This window comes from Equus asinus, chromosome 25, assembly GCF_041296235.1.
Source record: "Equus asinus isolate D_3611 breed Donkey chromosome 25, EquAss-T2T_v2, whole genome shotgun sequence".
Taxonomy (NCBI): Eukaryota; Metazoa; Chordata; class Mammalia; order Perissodactyla; family Equidae; genus Equus; species Equus asinus.
In genome coordinates this window covers 42,834,192-42,848,134 of record NC_091814.1, presented here as the reverse complement: position 1 = coordinate 42,848,134, position 13,943 = coordinate 42,834,192, and the positions used below count along the sequence as shown (strand labels likewise).

The window sequence follows — 13,943 nt, the reverse complement described above, 5'->3', positions numbered from 1 at the left end:
GAGGAACTGCAGGCCTGAGGGCCCACTTCATTCAGAAGCCACCTGGGGGCTGAGGAGCTCCCAGAGGCGTGGCCCACCTTTGGCCTGGCTCCTCCCTCGCGGGCTCAGCACCAGGTCCAGGTGGGGAGCCCAGGTGCAGCCATAATCTGGGTGTGGGTAAGGAGTGGGCTCGGGGGACCCACGCAGCCTCGGCCACAGGGAAAAGTCCCAGCAGCTGGAGGAGGAGGAGACCTCCTTCATTCTCCTGGCTTGGCCACTAATGAGCTGGGTGTGATGCTGGGTAAACCATTCACCTCTCGGGCCTCAGCTTCCTCCCTCACCTGCAAGAGGAAGGCCTGAGATGAGCTCCCTGGTCCCTAAGGTGCCTTGACCTCTCATTGTGATTCCAGCCGCTTTGCTGTCAACTCAGTGAGAGGTTGTCCCCTCAGGGACTTCCAGAAAGGACTCCTGACTGACGGAATCACAGCTTCTGTGGTTTGTGTCCGCATGAAACCCTGGGACAACCATGAAGGGGGAAAGCTCCTTCACGCCAGCTTGCAGCCTGGGGACAGAGCACCCATAGGTTCCTCCCCCCGATGCTGCCTAATCCTCCCCAAGACTGCCACCTGAGACCCTCCAGATTCCAAGGAAGGTCCAGGGAGCCCAGGCATCCCTTCCCGACCATCTTCTTTCTTCTCCCTTGCCTCCCATTTCAGGACCAAGCTCCTCTGAAGGCAAAGGCTGCTTTTTAGGTTGATAGGATTCTCCCCACCACACACACGCACACACACAGAGCCAGCTTTCAGAACTGAACTCCAAGAAGGACTATTTAATCTTTACCCCCGTCCCCCCGTGCCTGCCTTGCCTCCTCCTCGAGCTGCATCTGTAACCCCCACAGAGCAGGGCTGTGCCTTCTCCCAGGGTCCAACCTGGCCTAGCCTCGCCTGTCTCTGACCCTTACTTTCTCCCTTTCTCTGCTGCCCTGCAGGGTCCTTCACACCCAAGAGGTAAAACAACTGCCTTTCTCATTCCTCCCTCTCCTACCCTGGGCCTCAGCCCTCCTAACTTGGCCCCGGCAGTGCCCTCTCCTCAATAGACAGAGGTCCCAGGCACTCGGGGTCCCAGTTCCCAGAGCCTCGGGGACTCTGTCCATCACAGAGGAGGTCTCCTCTCAAAGCCTTGGTCTCTGCCCTGGAGGAGGGTGAGCGGGGATGTGATGGCCTCCAGGAGGGTCGCTGGAGTGCCTAGGGCTGATGGCCCAGTCTCTCTGCTCAGCCTCCCTGGCCCCTACCCTCTAGGTTTCACCCTTGCCTGGGATGGGGTTGGGGGGGTGTGACGGTCGTGGGTCGCAGACAAGGAGGAGAGAGTTTAGAAGTCACAAGGCAAAGGTGGGGGCCTCTGCCAACAGGAAGAGATAAAGCTAAGGGGCAGTCCATGGGGGCGCTGGCCTCTGGGTGCTGAGCATCTGCTGAGGTTCTCGGGTAACAGCTACCTGGCAGGGCTGGTGAGTTTCCAGGTGCTGCTTTGGTGAGACTCACTCTTCTCTACCCTGAGGGAGCAAAAATCCTTTCCCTGGGGCTGCCGAGCTCCCCGGAGGAAAGTGGGCCTCACGGCTGCCTGTTAAACCTCATTCCTCCGCCTCGGCGATGGCAGGGCTTGCCTCTCACCGGTGTCTGCCGAAGCCTCTGCCACCACAGGATTGCAGCTCGTGCTTCCAAGGGCACCGAAAACCTCATCTAAGTTCAGTCTGCACTACAACGTCCCCGTCAAGTTCTCGAACTCAACGCTTCCTGGGGTCACAGAGTCCTGCCTTGGAGAGGGAGGGATTGCTTAGTAAATGATGTTGAGAACATTGATTATTTGGGGACAATTCGCCTAAGATCCCACCTTCACGCCATACACCAAAATAAATCCCAGTGATGTAAAAAATAAGGCATAGGAAAATATAGCTGAATACTTTGCTATTTTTGTAAGCATAAAAACAATGGAAAATAGAACTAAGGTGAGAGTTCGATCTAGTTGACAACAATTTCTTAAAATAAGTTAAAAATAAAATCAACCTACATCTTAAAAAACTGGGAAAATCTATACCACAAATATCACAAAGAGATATGACTGTTACAAAATATGCAATCTTGAGATCAAGCTCATGATCAGTTTGCGAGTATTAACATAATATGTCCAAGGATACATTTCTGTAAACATAAATATTGCTATTTATTACTTTCTGTACTTATCACTAAATATATATTTAATAATGTAATTTAACATAATTTAATGTAAATGTATAAATTAAATTACTAAATATAATAGATTGTAATGTTAATATATATTAATAATGTAATTTATAACATTGTTGTGCATATATGTTAATGTTTATCTAGAAAAAATCTGGAAGAATATATGCCAAACTATGACCAGCAGTTATATCTAGAAAGTGAGGTTGGAGTGGACTTAAATCAGAGCCGGGACTAGTTTGAGGCAAGGGAGGAAGATTGGGTGCAAAATTTCCAAGACCCTTCTCCTCAGCGCCCCACCAGTGCAGGTCAGCACCTGAGAGTGAGCGCCTCTTGAAGTTTGCCCTCCGGCACCCAAGACCTCACCCTAGTCCTGGCTCTGACGTAAATCCTTAAGTCTGTTTTTGAATTTTTGCAATAAACATTTCTTTTGAAGAGAAAAAAACAAGGAAAATAAAAATAGGATTAAAGAATTTTAAAGTTCCATTGTAAATAAGAAAAGCACCAAAGCTCTATTGAAAATAATGGGCCAAAGTATTAAAACCAAGTGGGAGATGCCACTTTTGTCTATCCTACTGGCGAAAATGAAAAGGAAAAAAAGAAGATAATATTTAGCTGGAGTGAGGGGAAATGAGACACATCAGTTATCTACTGCTGTTAACAAACCACTCCACAGCTTAGTAGTTTGAAACAACCATCATTTATTTTGCTCATGAATCTGCAGCTTGAGCAGAGATCAGCAGAGAATGGCTCATCTCTGCTCCATGCAGTGTATCCAGGTGGCGTTCATCCGGCAAGTCAACGCTGGCCGTCACCTGGAAGCTCAGCTAGGCTGTGGGCAGGCGGCCTCAGTTCCCCTCCACATGAGCCTCTCCGTGGGCTGCCCGGACTTCCTCCCAGCGTGTGAACTGTATTCCAAGAGCAAGCATCCACATAGCATTACTTTTGCTACCCTCCATTGATTGAGACAGACATAAAGGCTCGCCCACGACGCAGATAAAAAGTCCTGCTTGGGATCAACGGGAGGAGTCCTGGACTCCACTTTTCGATGGGGCAGTAGCAAAGTTCTGGAAAACTATGTGAGATGGAAGAGATTGTTCTTTTCAGAATATAATCTGCCACAGAGCTGTCTCTTGCACTGCTGGTAGTAGTATAAACTGATAGAATCTTTGGGAAATATGTAATTTGTAATGTAATGTAACTGGTAATATGTTTTAAAAGCTTTGAGAAAATATATAACCTTTGATCCAACAATTCTATTTCTGGAGTTTATCCTAAAGAAGTAATTGAGGATATTTACTAAGATTGCTATATGATGAATATTTATAATATCAAAATAAGATTGACCTAAAGTCCAAAATGGGAGATTGATTAAATTCTGGAATATCATTACAATGGAATAGAACATGGCCACCAGAAATGATTCAAATGTGTATTTTTTAACCTGAAAATATTTCCACACCATGTTGTTAAGTGAAAATATGAAGTTGCAAAAACAGTTCTGTATAGTATGATCTTATTTTTGAAAAAAGAAAATACGTATATACTTATGGATACTGAATGCCTGGGTAAAACCTGGAATATATACAGCAAAATGCTAATAGTGGTTAATAGTCAGTGGTAGGATTATAGGTGTTTGTTTTTCTTTTTACTTGTCTGTATTTTTCTCATTTTTATTAAATAAATATTTATTTTACAATTAAAAACACTTTTAATGGGCCAAGAATATGAACTGTCAATTCATAAAAGAAGAATTACAAAGACCAATAAATAAATGAAACGATATTCTTTAATAATCAAAGAAGTGAAAGATTAACATAATATCATTTTTTATAGATTGTGTAACAATACAATTTGATGCTGGAAAGATGATGACGTAAGTTGGCATAATATATCTGAAAAACAATATAGCAATATATATCAACCTTAAAGATGTTTATATCCTTTGATTCAGTAATTTTACTGCTCACAATCTGTCCTAAGGAAGTAATCAGAGATACTGACCAAAACCTGGAACGACCCCCATGTTCCCCATGGGAAGACCTGCCCGCACAGGGCCCAGTTCCCACAGGGCAACAGTCAACCGGGCCCTTCCTTCCCAGGGTCAGAGTGCCCACCTCTCCCTTTTGCGTTCCTGATTTGGAGGCCAAGGGGCAGTTCCCGTTTATCATCACATTTGCACTGTTGATTTAGAAGAGGGCGTATTTCCCTGCATTCACATCTCTAACTACACAACTCAGGTTTCAGGAAAAGTGGAAGAGAGTGCTGTGTGGAAGTGAAGAATCTTCCTATGTATTTGATTTTCAGGCGGAGCATATCTACGTCTAAGAATGGACCTAGCTCGCCTTGCTCCTTAGCTAGCTGCCTGCCCCAGGGCCGTTTGAGTTGCGAACTGATTTTAGACTCAGCTGAGATGTGGCTCCCTCGGGAAAGCCCTCCCAGCCCCTCAAGGCTGAGTTGGGTGAACCCTCCCCCGGAGGGCACTTACCACATGGCAGCATGGTTCCCTGGCCATTATCTCCTCCCCTGGCTCCTCTGAGCTCCATGAGGACAAGGACAGTCTTCCCCTCGTCGCCTGCAGCGCCAGGAGTGAACACGTGGCCCGGCACATCATAGGTGGTCCGTGGGTATCATCCCAGGATTTGCATCCCTCGAAGCATGTCATTCTTTCTGGTACCCCTTCAGTGCTGCACAGCCAGTGCTTTGAATATCAAAGATGCTTAATGATGTTAGGATGAGTGAATACCAAGTTATTAGGAAGCAGCTACCACTGTGGAAAAAGCATGTTTCAGGGTCAAGGAGACCTGAGTTCAAATCCCACTGCAGTTCCTTACTATGCTCCTTACTGGCCACATAACCTTGGCGAGGGCTCCTCTGAGCCTGAGCTTCTTCAGCTGTGAAGAAGGTCATACAGGGCTGAAGGAGTCCCTACCCGCGCCTGGCACGTGACGGGAGTTCAAGTCAGGTTCTCATTATTAACGCCCGCAGCCTTCTCTCCTAATCGCAGCAGGCCAGGGAATAGGATACGGGTGGACTTTAGGGACCCAAGCAACATGGACAACCAGGTGGCCGCTGCCCCTGGAGTAGTGTGAGCCGGCTGCACGAGGGGCGGGGCCATGGGTGTTGGAAGCGGCCGGCGGCCTGGTCACTCAGCAGGCTGAGGAGCAGCAGGGACAGGCGACGCTCCACAGAGGAGCTCGTACCATTCCTCAAAGGCAAGAAACACTGTTTGCAAAGTCATTCATTCATCTCAAAGTCCTTTTGCATGCTTTGTTCTTCTAAAAAATTTAATTTCACTCATTTTATTCAAGAGGTAACACATGCTTAAGTATTCAAAAAATTCAAAAAGACGTAGAGCAAAAAGTCCCCCTCCCTGTCCTGTCTGCAGCCACTCAGGTCCCTTCCCTGGTCGCCAGCAGTCCTGCCAGTTTCTTGGGTGTCGTTTCAGACCTGTTCTATGCCAATACAAGGAAAGACACATGCTATAAATAGCATTCTGCACTGCGTGGTCGTCTCTTAATACTACATCTTGAAGACCCTTCCATGTCAGCATATTCAGAACTGCCGACAAATGCACAGCGTCACTGTCCCTTTGACTTGCAATCTTTCTCTTCTTCCTGGTCTCCCTTCTGAGCCCCAGTTCCATCTTCAGTCTCTGGCTCCTCCAACTCTCCGGATGTCTGAAGGCCAGCTCCACGTCTTCCTCGCCAAGCCTGGTCCCTCTCTTGGCAGTCTCCCCAGGGCTGGAGCCGCCTGGTCCCCTCCTGTGGATGAATTCTCCTCCTTCTCATTCCCCTTTTGCTGCAGCCTCTGCCCCCGTCAACTCCACTCTCTCTTGCCTCTGCCCTGCTCTCTGTTGTAGCCTCCTAACTCTCCTCTGTCGTGTCGCCTGGCCCCTGCTCACGGTCTCTTGGAATCTCCCTTTTTCCTACAGGATAAAAGCCAAATCTCTTAGCTAGCATCATGCCCCCCGCACCTGCCCCCCCTCTGACCCCAGCCTGCTTTTCCTCATTTGTCTTCCATTGCAAATCATGGCCTGTGGCTGACCACCTGTGCAACCTTGGGAAGGTCGACTTTTCTAAAGCTCAGTTTCTTTCAGCAGTAAAGTAGGGTCAGTAAAATAGGCACTGGGGACACCAGGGTTGAACAGAAGAGGGATCTCTGATTATGTTTTGTGGTGAGATGGTAGGAAGAGACAGATGTAATCAGGGAAAGAAACAAATGAACAAGGATCTCACGCAGTGGTAACGTTACAGAGAAAATAAAACAGGGACAACTTGTCAAAGACATAAACAGAGATCTCACTGAACAGAGAGAGTGTCTATGGTTGTGGATGGACAGATCAATAGTGTAGAGAAGAAAGTTCTCCTCAAATTAATCTAAAATTCAATGTAACACCAATCAAAAGTCCAGATGGATTTCTTTTGTAGAACTCAGCAACTTCATTCTAAAATTTATAAGGGTGAGTAAAAGTTCACGGATTGCTAAGTCAGTTTTTTGGTGGGGGAGAGCAAAGAAAGCGGCTTGCCCTATGACAAATATTTTTTAATTATGATTTTACCACAGGAACAAATAAATGGACCAATGGATCATAGTGAACAGTTCAAAAGAAGACCCATGAATTTATGGAAATGTGAAATATGACAAGGGTGGCATCATAAATCGATGGGACAATGGATGGTGATACGGAAACTAGCTCACTATATGGAGCAAAGAAAACTGGACCTCTGCCTTGTGATGAAGATGGGCTCTACATGGATTAAAAACCTAAACAGGAGAGGTAAAAAATTACAAAGCTAATAAAAGAAAATATGGGAGAATATCATTGCGACATGGGAATGGGAAAGCATTTCTTAATACCCAAAAAGCACACACCATAAGGTGAAGTGTCAACAGACTTCTTACACCACAATGAAAGGTTTCTGTTCAAGGAGGACACCACAGGCGAGCGAGCAGAAAGCTCCCTGGGAAAAGATATTTGCAACGTCTAAAACTCCCACACCAGCTCCCAGTGTAGACCCAATGACAACCCTGTAGGGGAGGCCTGGCAGGAGATTCTCCTCGCTCCAATCAGGGAGGGGCAGGGTGCCAAGGTGAATAACTTGGACGGCACAGCAGGCAAGTGACTGTGCCAGCCCAGCAGCCTGGTGTGCTGGTCAGCCGGTCTGCTGTGTGCGCCCTCTCCTAGCAAGCGTGAGGGGGTCCAGCACTTGATCTGTCTGAGTCCAGTTTCATTCGTGACCAGCCACAGCTCAGACCATGAGCGCCAGCCCTGAAACGTGTGTGGTCAAATAGACAAATTACCCTGACGCATTCCAATTTTCCCTCTCCAGGAGCAATTCCCAGCAGGCCTGTTCCAGAGCGGCGAGTGTGAAATGCAGCCTTCACGGTGGATTACAGGCCTAAAGGAGGCCTGTTACCTCCGGGCGCGCAGGAGAGAGCGGGGTTAATTCTGTTTCTCCCTGGGAGAATTCCTTTCTGTGTCCTGCCCGTGGCCTGAGCAACGCTTCCTGTCGCCGCTGTCCAGTTTCCGTGACTGAAAAGGCTGAATCAACGTTGTGTGTGTGTTTGGGGCTGGGGGGACCTGCTACGGCTGGTCATAGTCACAGACGCTTCAGCTGTGGAACAGTCTGCTACAGAAGTGCTGCTCCTGGCACTCTGTCCCCCTTTCACAGGAAGGTTCTCGGTGGGCTTCTCCTGAGGGGCAGCAACATTCATAGCAAATATTTATGTGGTGGCCTGCCCTCAAGGAGAGTGGCGTCTAGAAGGGGAGACCCCCGCCCTGTGAAGACCTCCATTGTCATCCAGCCTGGTAGACCCCACAGAATGGCTGAGGGGCTCTGGGGCCCCGACAGTCACCTCTACTTCAGAAGGGGGAGGTGGGGGTGTCAGGCCGGAAGAATTAGCACGACGGGCAGGGGTGGGGGGAAGGAAGGGGGACAAAGCACTAAGAGTCAGCTAGTGGGACATGGCCTGAGCCGGGGACTGAAGGAACAGCCTGGAAGTCCAGGCTTGATCCTAGACAGAGGGCAGGTGGGGTGTCTCAGCAGAAGAGGGCATCGTCTCAGGTATTTTTCAGCAAGATACCCCTGGTGTGAGCGGTCCAGGCCTGAGGTCCAAGTCCCATAGCCCGCCATCCAGCTGTGCTCTGACGCCTGTCCACGTCTCTAGCCACCTCTCCCGCCACTCCTACAGGCACCCCTCCCTAGTCTAGACAGCAGAACTTGTGGGTCCTCCAGGTCCTATCTCATTCCATGAGCCTTTGTGTGTGCTCTTCTCCCCACCCAAAATCCTTCCGCCCCCAACTCCTGCCTGGGTTCAAATGTCACCTCCTCTGAGAAGCCCTCCTTGACCCTCCTCAAACGCACCTGCAGTCAGGCTCTTCTGTCTGTAGGCCACAGTAAGCACCATCCATTTGCTCTCTTGTTGCTCCCATCAAATCGCTAAAGGCGTATGCAGACCACCGGCCTCCCCTATCAGACAGTGAATTCTGGGAAGGCACGGGCTGCATCCTGTCCATCCCTGTGTCTCTCTGATGAATGAATTCACAGCCTCCACTCCCCCCAGTAAGTAAAACACTTCCCCACTTTGCCAGGACTTGGCTCCTCTCTGTCCCAGGCTGACTCAGTTAGACCCTTTTTGGTGAGCTATTCGGCACCAAAGAGAGGTTGAACATCTTAATGGAGAGGAGACCAAACCCCATGCCCCCAGTGCCAGGCCTTCTTAAAGCTTAGTCCCAGAATTGTCACAGTGTCACCTCTGCTGCTGTCTATGGGTTAAAGTAAGCCACAGGCCCAGCCCAGATTCAAGGGGAGGGGACTCCACGAGGGCACAAGTACTAGAGACATGGTTCATCAGGGTGGCTCATCAGGGGTGGCCTGTGTGACACACTACCACGTGGCCCTCTCTGACTAGCATGAACACCAAAGGTCCACTCCTTGTATGAGAATGTAGTGCAGTGTGTATACTCTTTAAGGGTGTGATCATGTAAAAGGTGACCAAATCTTTGAGCGCAATCCATTTCTGTGTTTTTAGGAAATAGTCAACAATCTAAAATTCTGTTAAGAATCAGTGGCCTACATTTTTTGTGTGTGTGTGAGGAAATCAGCCCTGAGCTAATATCTGTACCAATCTTCCCCTTGTTTCTTGAGGAAAATTGTCACTGAACTAACATCTGTGCCAATCTTCCTCCACTTTATGTGGGATGCCACCCCAGAGTGGCCTGATGAGTGGTGCTAGGTCCATACCCAGGATCTGAACCTGCAAACCCAGGCTGCCGAAGCGGAGTGTGCAAACCTGACCACTACACCAACGGGCCGTCAGTAGCCCATTTTGAAAAAGCAAAGATCTAAGTTGAATTTTGGAGATCACCTCTTACTCTTATCATTGTCTGTTAAAGAAATGGTGGAAAAGCATGTAACTCCAGATGCTAGAGCCCTTTTGAAAGTATTTACAATAATTTAGGTGCTAACTATAAAGCATTTGCAACACACACACACACACACCAGCAAAATCGCGCTTCCAACTGAATTTATTAAAAGGCAAAACTTTGTAGAAAGTAACAGTCCTGTGCAGAACTGCCTGGAAACGGTCCTGGCTGCCTCTGAAAAGAGAGAGCCCCCGACATCTGCTGTGTTCTCACAGGAACCAGATGCCCGCCATGCAGGGGTGTGCAGACAGAATTCTGCAGGGGTGGGGGTCGGGCTAGAAGTCCTCTCTGATGCTTCCAGGATGAGGATCTGGTCCTGTGATGCCAGAGTTTGAGAGACTCCATGCTTGAGGAGGGGCCGGTGCCCGGAAAGGAGGCGAGAGGCGACATGCGCCCAGGGCCTGGGGAAGCACGCTCAGAGCTGGCGGGCGGGAACCCCCAGCTTCATCCAGCAACAGCGGCTCAAGCAGGAGGCTGGTGTGGCTTCTCCTGTGCTGTGACATCTGGGTCATTATTCCAGGCTTTCCCTTTCTTCTTTAGCTCTCATCACGGGGACCACGTGGCACAAGTAATAAAGTCTGCAGAGTGCCGAGGGAGAGCAGGAAGTACATAAAAAGCCAGGGACCATTAGGGGTGAGAGGTAAGTGGGCCCTGACAGCCGTGTAACCGCGAGTATCCAGCCAGCGACCACACCAATAACAGGTCCGACAGCCTAACCAGGCCTGACAAGGCCACCGACAGCCACTCCAGGGCAGCTGTTGAGAGCTGTGCTGCTGCCCCGGGGGATGTGCTCCAGCTTCTCCCTGTTCTTGGGCTGGGGCAGTGGATTCTGTACTTATAAACTCACTCACTCCCTCTTTCCTCCAATCATGTAGCAAATATTTACTAAGACGCCATAATATGCTGGGCCCTATACTTGGAACTGAACACATGATGCTGAACAAGACAGTTTCTTTACTGTCAGCAGGAGAAGTAAAGAAAGGAGCCAAGGACTTCATAACAACATTTATTACCATCTACAGAGCGCCTCTTAAGGGCCAGGCACTGAGGACAATTCCTTCATGTGTAATCCTGAGCGGCAGGTGTTACTCTCTCCGTTTTCCTGCGGTTGAGTAACTTGCCCACGGCCTCTGGCACTGAGGCCTCTTGTAAATAAGATTGCCTTCAGAGAGTGAAGCTAATGAGAATCAACAGTCCTTGACTGCCTTCTCAAAGATGCCGAGAGGGTCTCCATGAGTGGATGGCTGGGACAAGGTGGGGGTATCCATGTCCGGTCATGGGCAGGAATGTGTGTTATCAGGAATGTTCTCATCATGAAGACACTGGAACCCCAAGGAGAGCTCTTCCCCCTGTGCTAAGAGAGAGGAGGGCGCTCTCAGGGAGCAGGGGCCTTGTCAATGCTATTTGGTGTGTCTGAGGCCAGAAAGCTGGACCTGGGAGACCTGCGCAGCCTGCACTGGGAGGGCGCCAGGCTATCCGCAACCCCAGCCAGCTCCCGGCACTCACCAAGTACCTTCAGCTGCTAAACCCAAGCCCTGACAATTGGACAGGGGGCAGGGCTTGGGTAGGGGCTCACTGGGGCCCATCTCTGGGCAGGAGCAGCCCCTCTGAGAGGGACCCTGGGCTGGAAGGCATGGGCAGAACAGCTCTGGGCTTCTCCCTTCATGCCACAACGAACAGTGTGACTGACCTGCACGCAGCCTCAAGACCAGGAACACCCCTGTCCCCAGCACACCACACACTTTCTCTTTCCCTCCCTCAGGGTCTTCCCTTTCTGAACACCCCCTCTTCTGTGCTCCCCCACAGAACACAAATCCTTTGCAATTCGGCTAGTGCAACCACCCCAGCAATATAAATACATGGTCTAACCCTCGGTTGAAAGGTTAAGCTCGCTTGGGGCTGAAATTCTGTGTCCCCAGCGTGCTTGGCCAGCCTGGGAGGGGCCTGTGAGAGGAGGGTCACACACGTTGGGACACGTCATGCCGGGTCAGAGACAAGGGTTTATACACCACCACGTGTTCTCAGAACTCGTTTTATGCTGCCTCTACCGACGTTTCTCCTTGTTCTGGAAACTGGGCACTGCTCTTCCCAGGATACATTTCAGGTGCCTAAGAAAGTTCTGTTAAGCACATGGAATAATTTTATAGACAGAACCTGAGGGGAGTCCAGCACACTCTGAGGCATCACCTCTTCAGGGGCAGGTGGTCAGCAGGGTCCAGAGGAGGGTCCAGCGGCTCAGACTGGCCTGTGAATCAGAGCCTGGTGCTAGGAAATTGGGGCTGGTAAGGGGGCTTCACAGAGCCTGGGGTCTAGACGCTTCTGCCCAAGCTTGGAACCAGCATAAAGTGTGTAAACGTATAACCAATTGCTAATAATAACTCCTAACTCTTGTTGAAGTCTTGGTGTGTGCATTTAAGCAGCACAACAGTCCTGTGAGATACATGTTATCATTTTATGCCCATTTTACAGATGAATTTATTTTACCATTTACCATTACGTTACATTAATTTATCATTTCACTTGACATTCTTCAAACGTCAGCCGCTTGTGTTTCTCTGTACCTGCTCCCTGGTTCCAAGCTCATCTGATTCAAACCCTGCCTCTTGTCCCCACTTTCATTCTTGCCCTTTGGCTCACCGGATCGCCTTCTCTCTTCCCACTTCTCCACCTATCCAGATCCTTCCTGTCTTCCAACCGGCTGACCTCTGACCTCCCTGCCCCTGCCCCAGACCCACGCATGGTAAAGCCTGTCTCTGTCCTCTCTGGCATTGCCTGTCTCTGTTTTCTGTGTAGGTTCCAGGACACACCCCATCTCAACCCCACCGCGATATTCTAGGAGAACAGCAGAGTGCTCATGTCCTCTTGGCCACTTTCAAAGAGCCTAGGGGCTATGAGTGGTGAGAAAAGGGTCCTCTCAGGGTGGGCTGGGGGTCAGAGTGGGGAGCAGGGGCGGCTGGGCCCCCAGAGGCCACAGGCCTGCCTCCCCCAGCCCAGGGACAGAGCTCACCGGGCTCTGGGGTAGAGGTGCTGGGCTGAGCTAATCTCCTAAATGGACGCAGGCTGTTGAGAGACAGGCTCTATTCCCTAATAGAATTTGCCCTCAAGTGCAATTTAATTTTCTCTGAGGCGGTCTCCAGCCCCTCTGCTACCCTCCCCCAGACAGACCCTCATTTCCCCAGCTTCCAAGGGGGAGCAGAGCACCTTCTCTCAGAGAAAAGAGGAGAGGGGCCTCCTCTGGGCTCTGTCTGGATCCTCCTTTGGAACAGCCCCACCCCACCCACCGCACCCCTTCCCCACCCTAGATGGGGGTGCTGCTCCCCTCCCAGACACTCTCTGACTGTCCTCTAGAGCCACCCGGGCTCAGCGACGACAGCCACTCCCAGGCTCCAATCCTCACCATGAAGGCAGATTCTTCTCCTGACCTCTGGTAAGTTCACTTCGAGAATTCTCTTTGTCCTGCTTCGTGTCAGGGGCCTGGAGGGGAAGTAGTCAGGAGGAGGGTGTGGGAGATACTGAGGTGAGAGGGTATGGCCCCACGTGTACACACACTCAGGCCCCAGCGCAGAGGTAGGAATCAGCTCAGAGCCCCATGGTTTGGGGCAGACCCCGGCTCTGGAGCCCCTGGAGACCCTCCTGGCTCAGCAGAGTTCTCCTGGGGCTGGTTTTCCTCCAGGACTCCCAGATCTCCGACTACGGTGGCCTGAAACCTGGCTCACGTCACTGGGAGTACGGGAAAATGGGGATCTGAGTTCTGAGTTCTCCTTCTTTCTTCCTCCCTGCTGATTTCAGGGTGGAAGTGAGGAAGCATCTCCAGAAGCTGCATTCCATCTCTTTCTCTGGGACCCCCTTGGGCTGTGACAGGGGCTCCCGGAGGTCTGTGCAGGTTCATGCCTGACCTGTGCCGGTGGTCATGGGCTTCCCCCACAACCTCCATCCCCAGCAGGGACGGGCAAGGACAACAAACAGCACCCTGGGGGAGGGGAGCAGAGGAAAGGGGTGGGGTCCCCAGGGATTAGCTGAGGTGGCTTTCAGGGAAGGCAGGAAGCCTCGGGGCACAGAGCGGTCCCTGCACTTCAGGCAGTCCTGTGAGCATCCTCTTTCTCTGGCAAGCCTCGGAGAGGGAGCACTAACATTCCTTTTTCTTTGCCTTGAAAAGAGCAGAGGGTGGGACCAAGGATGAAGGAGAATGGATGGGTGGCAGGTCAGGGTCAACTGCAATGGGGAGATGGTCATTCTTCAGGCACAGCCACCTGCTCAGTCCCCGCCAGCTCTCTTGTGCAGCTGAGGTCTCTTCATCA

The 13,943-nt window shown here is 50.5% G+C and overlaps 1 protein-coding gene across 1 annotated transcript in view; it reads left to right on the top strand.

The window, feature by feature from the left end:
- The first annotated feature begins 12,786 nt into the window (after positions 1 to 12,786).
- LHX4 (LIM homeobox 4) overlaps positions 12,787 to 13,943 on the top strand; it is a 57,018-nt gene continuing 55,861 nt past the window's right edge. The window contains exon 1 of the mRNA XM_070497593.1: positions 12,787 to 13,072. The gene's annotated coding sequence lies outside the window, so the exon portion shown is untranslated. The remainder of the gene's footprint in view (positions 13,073 to 13,943) is intronic.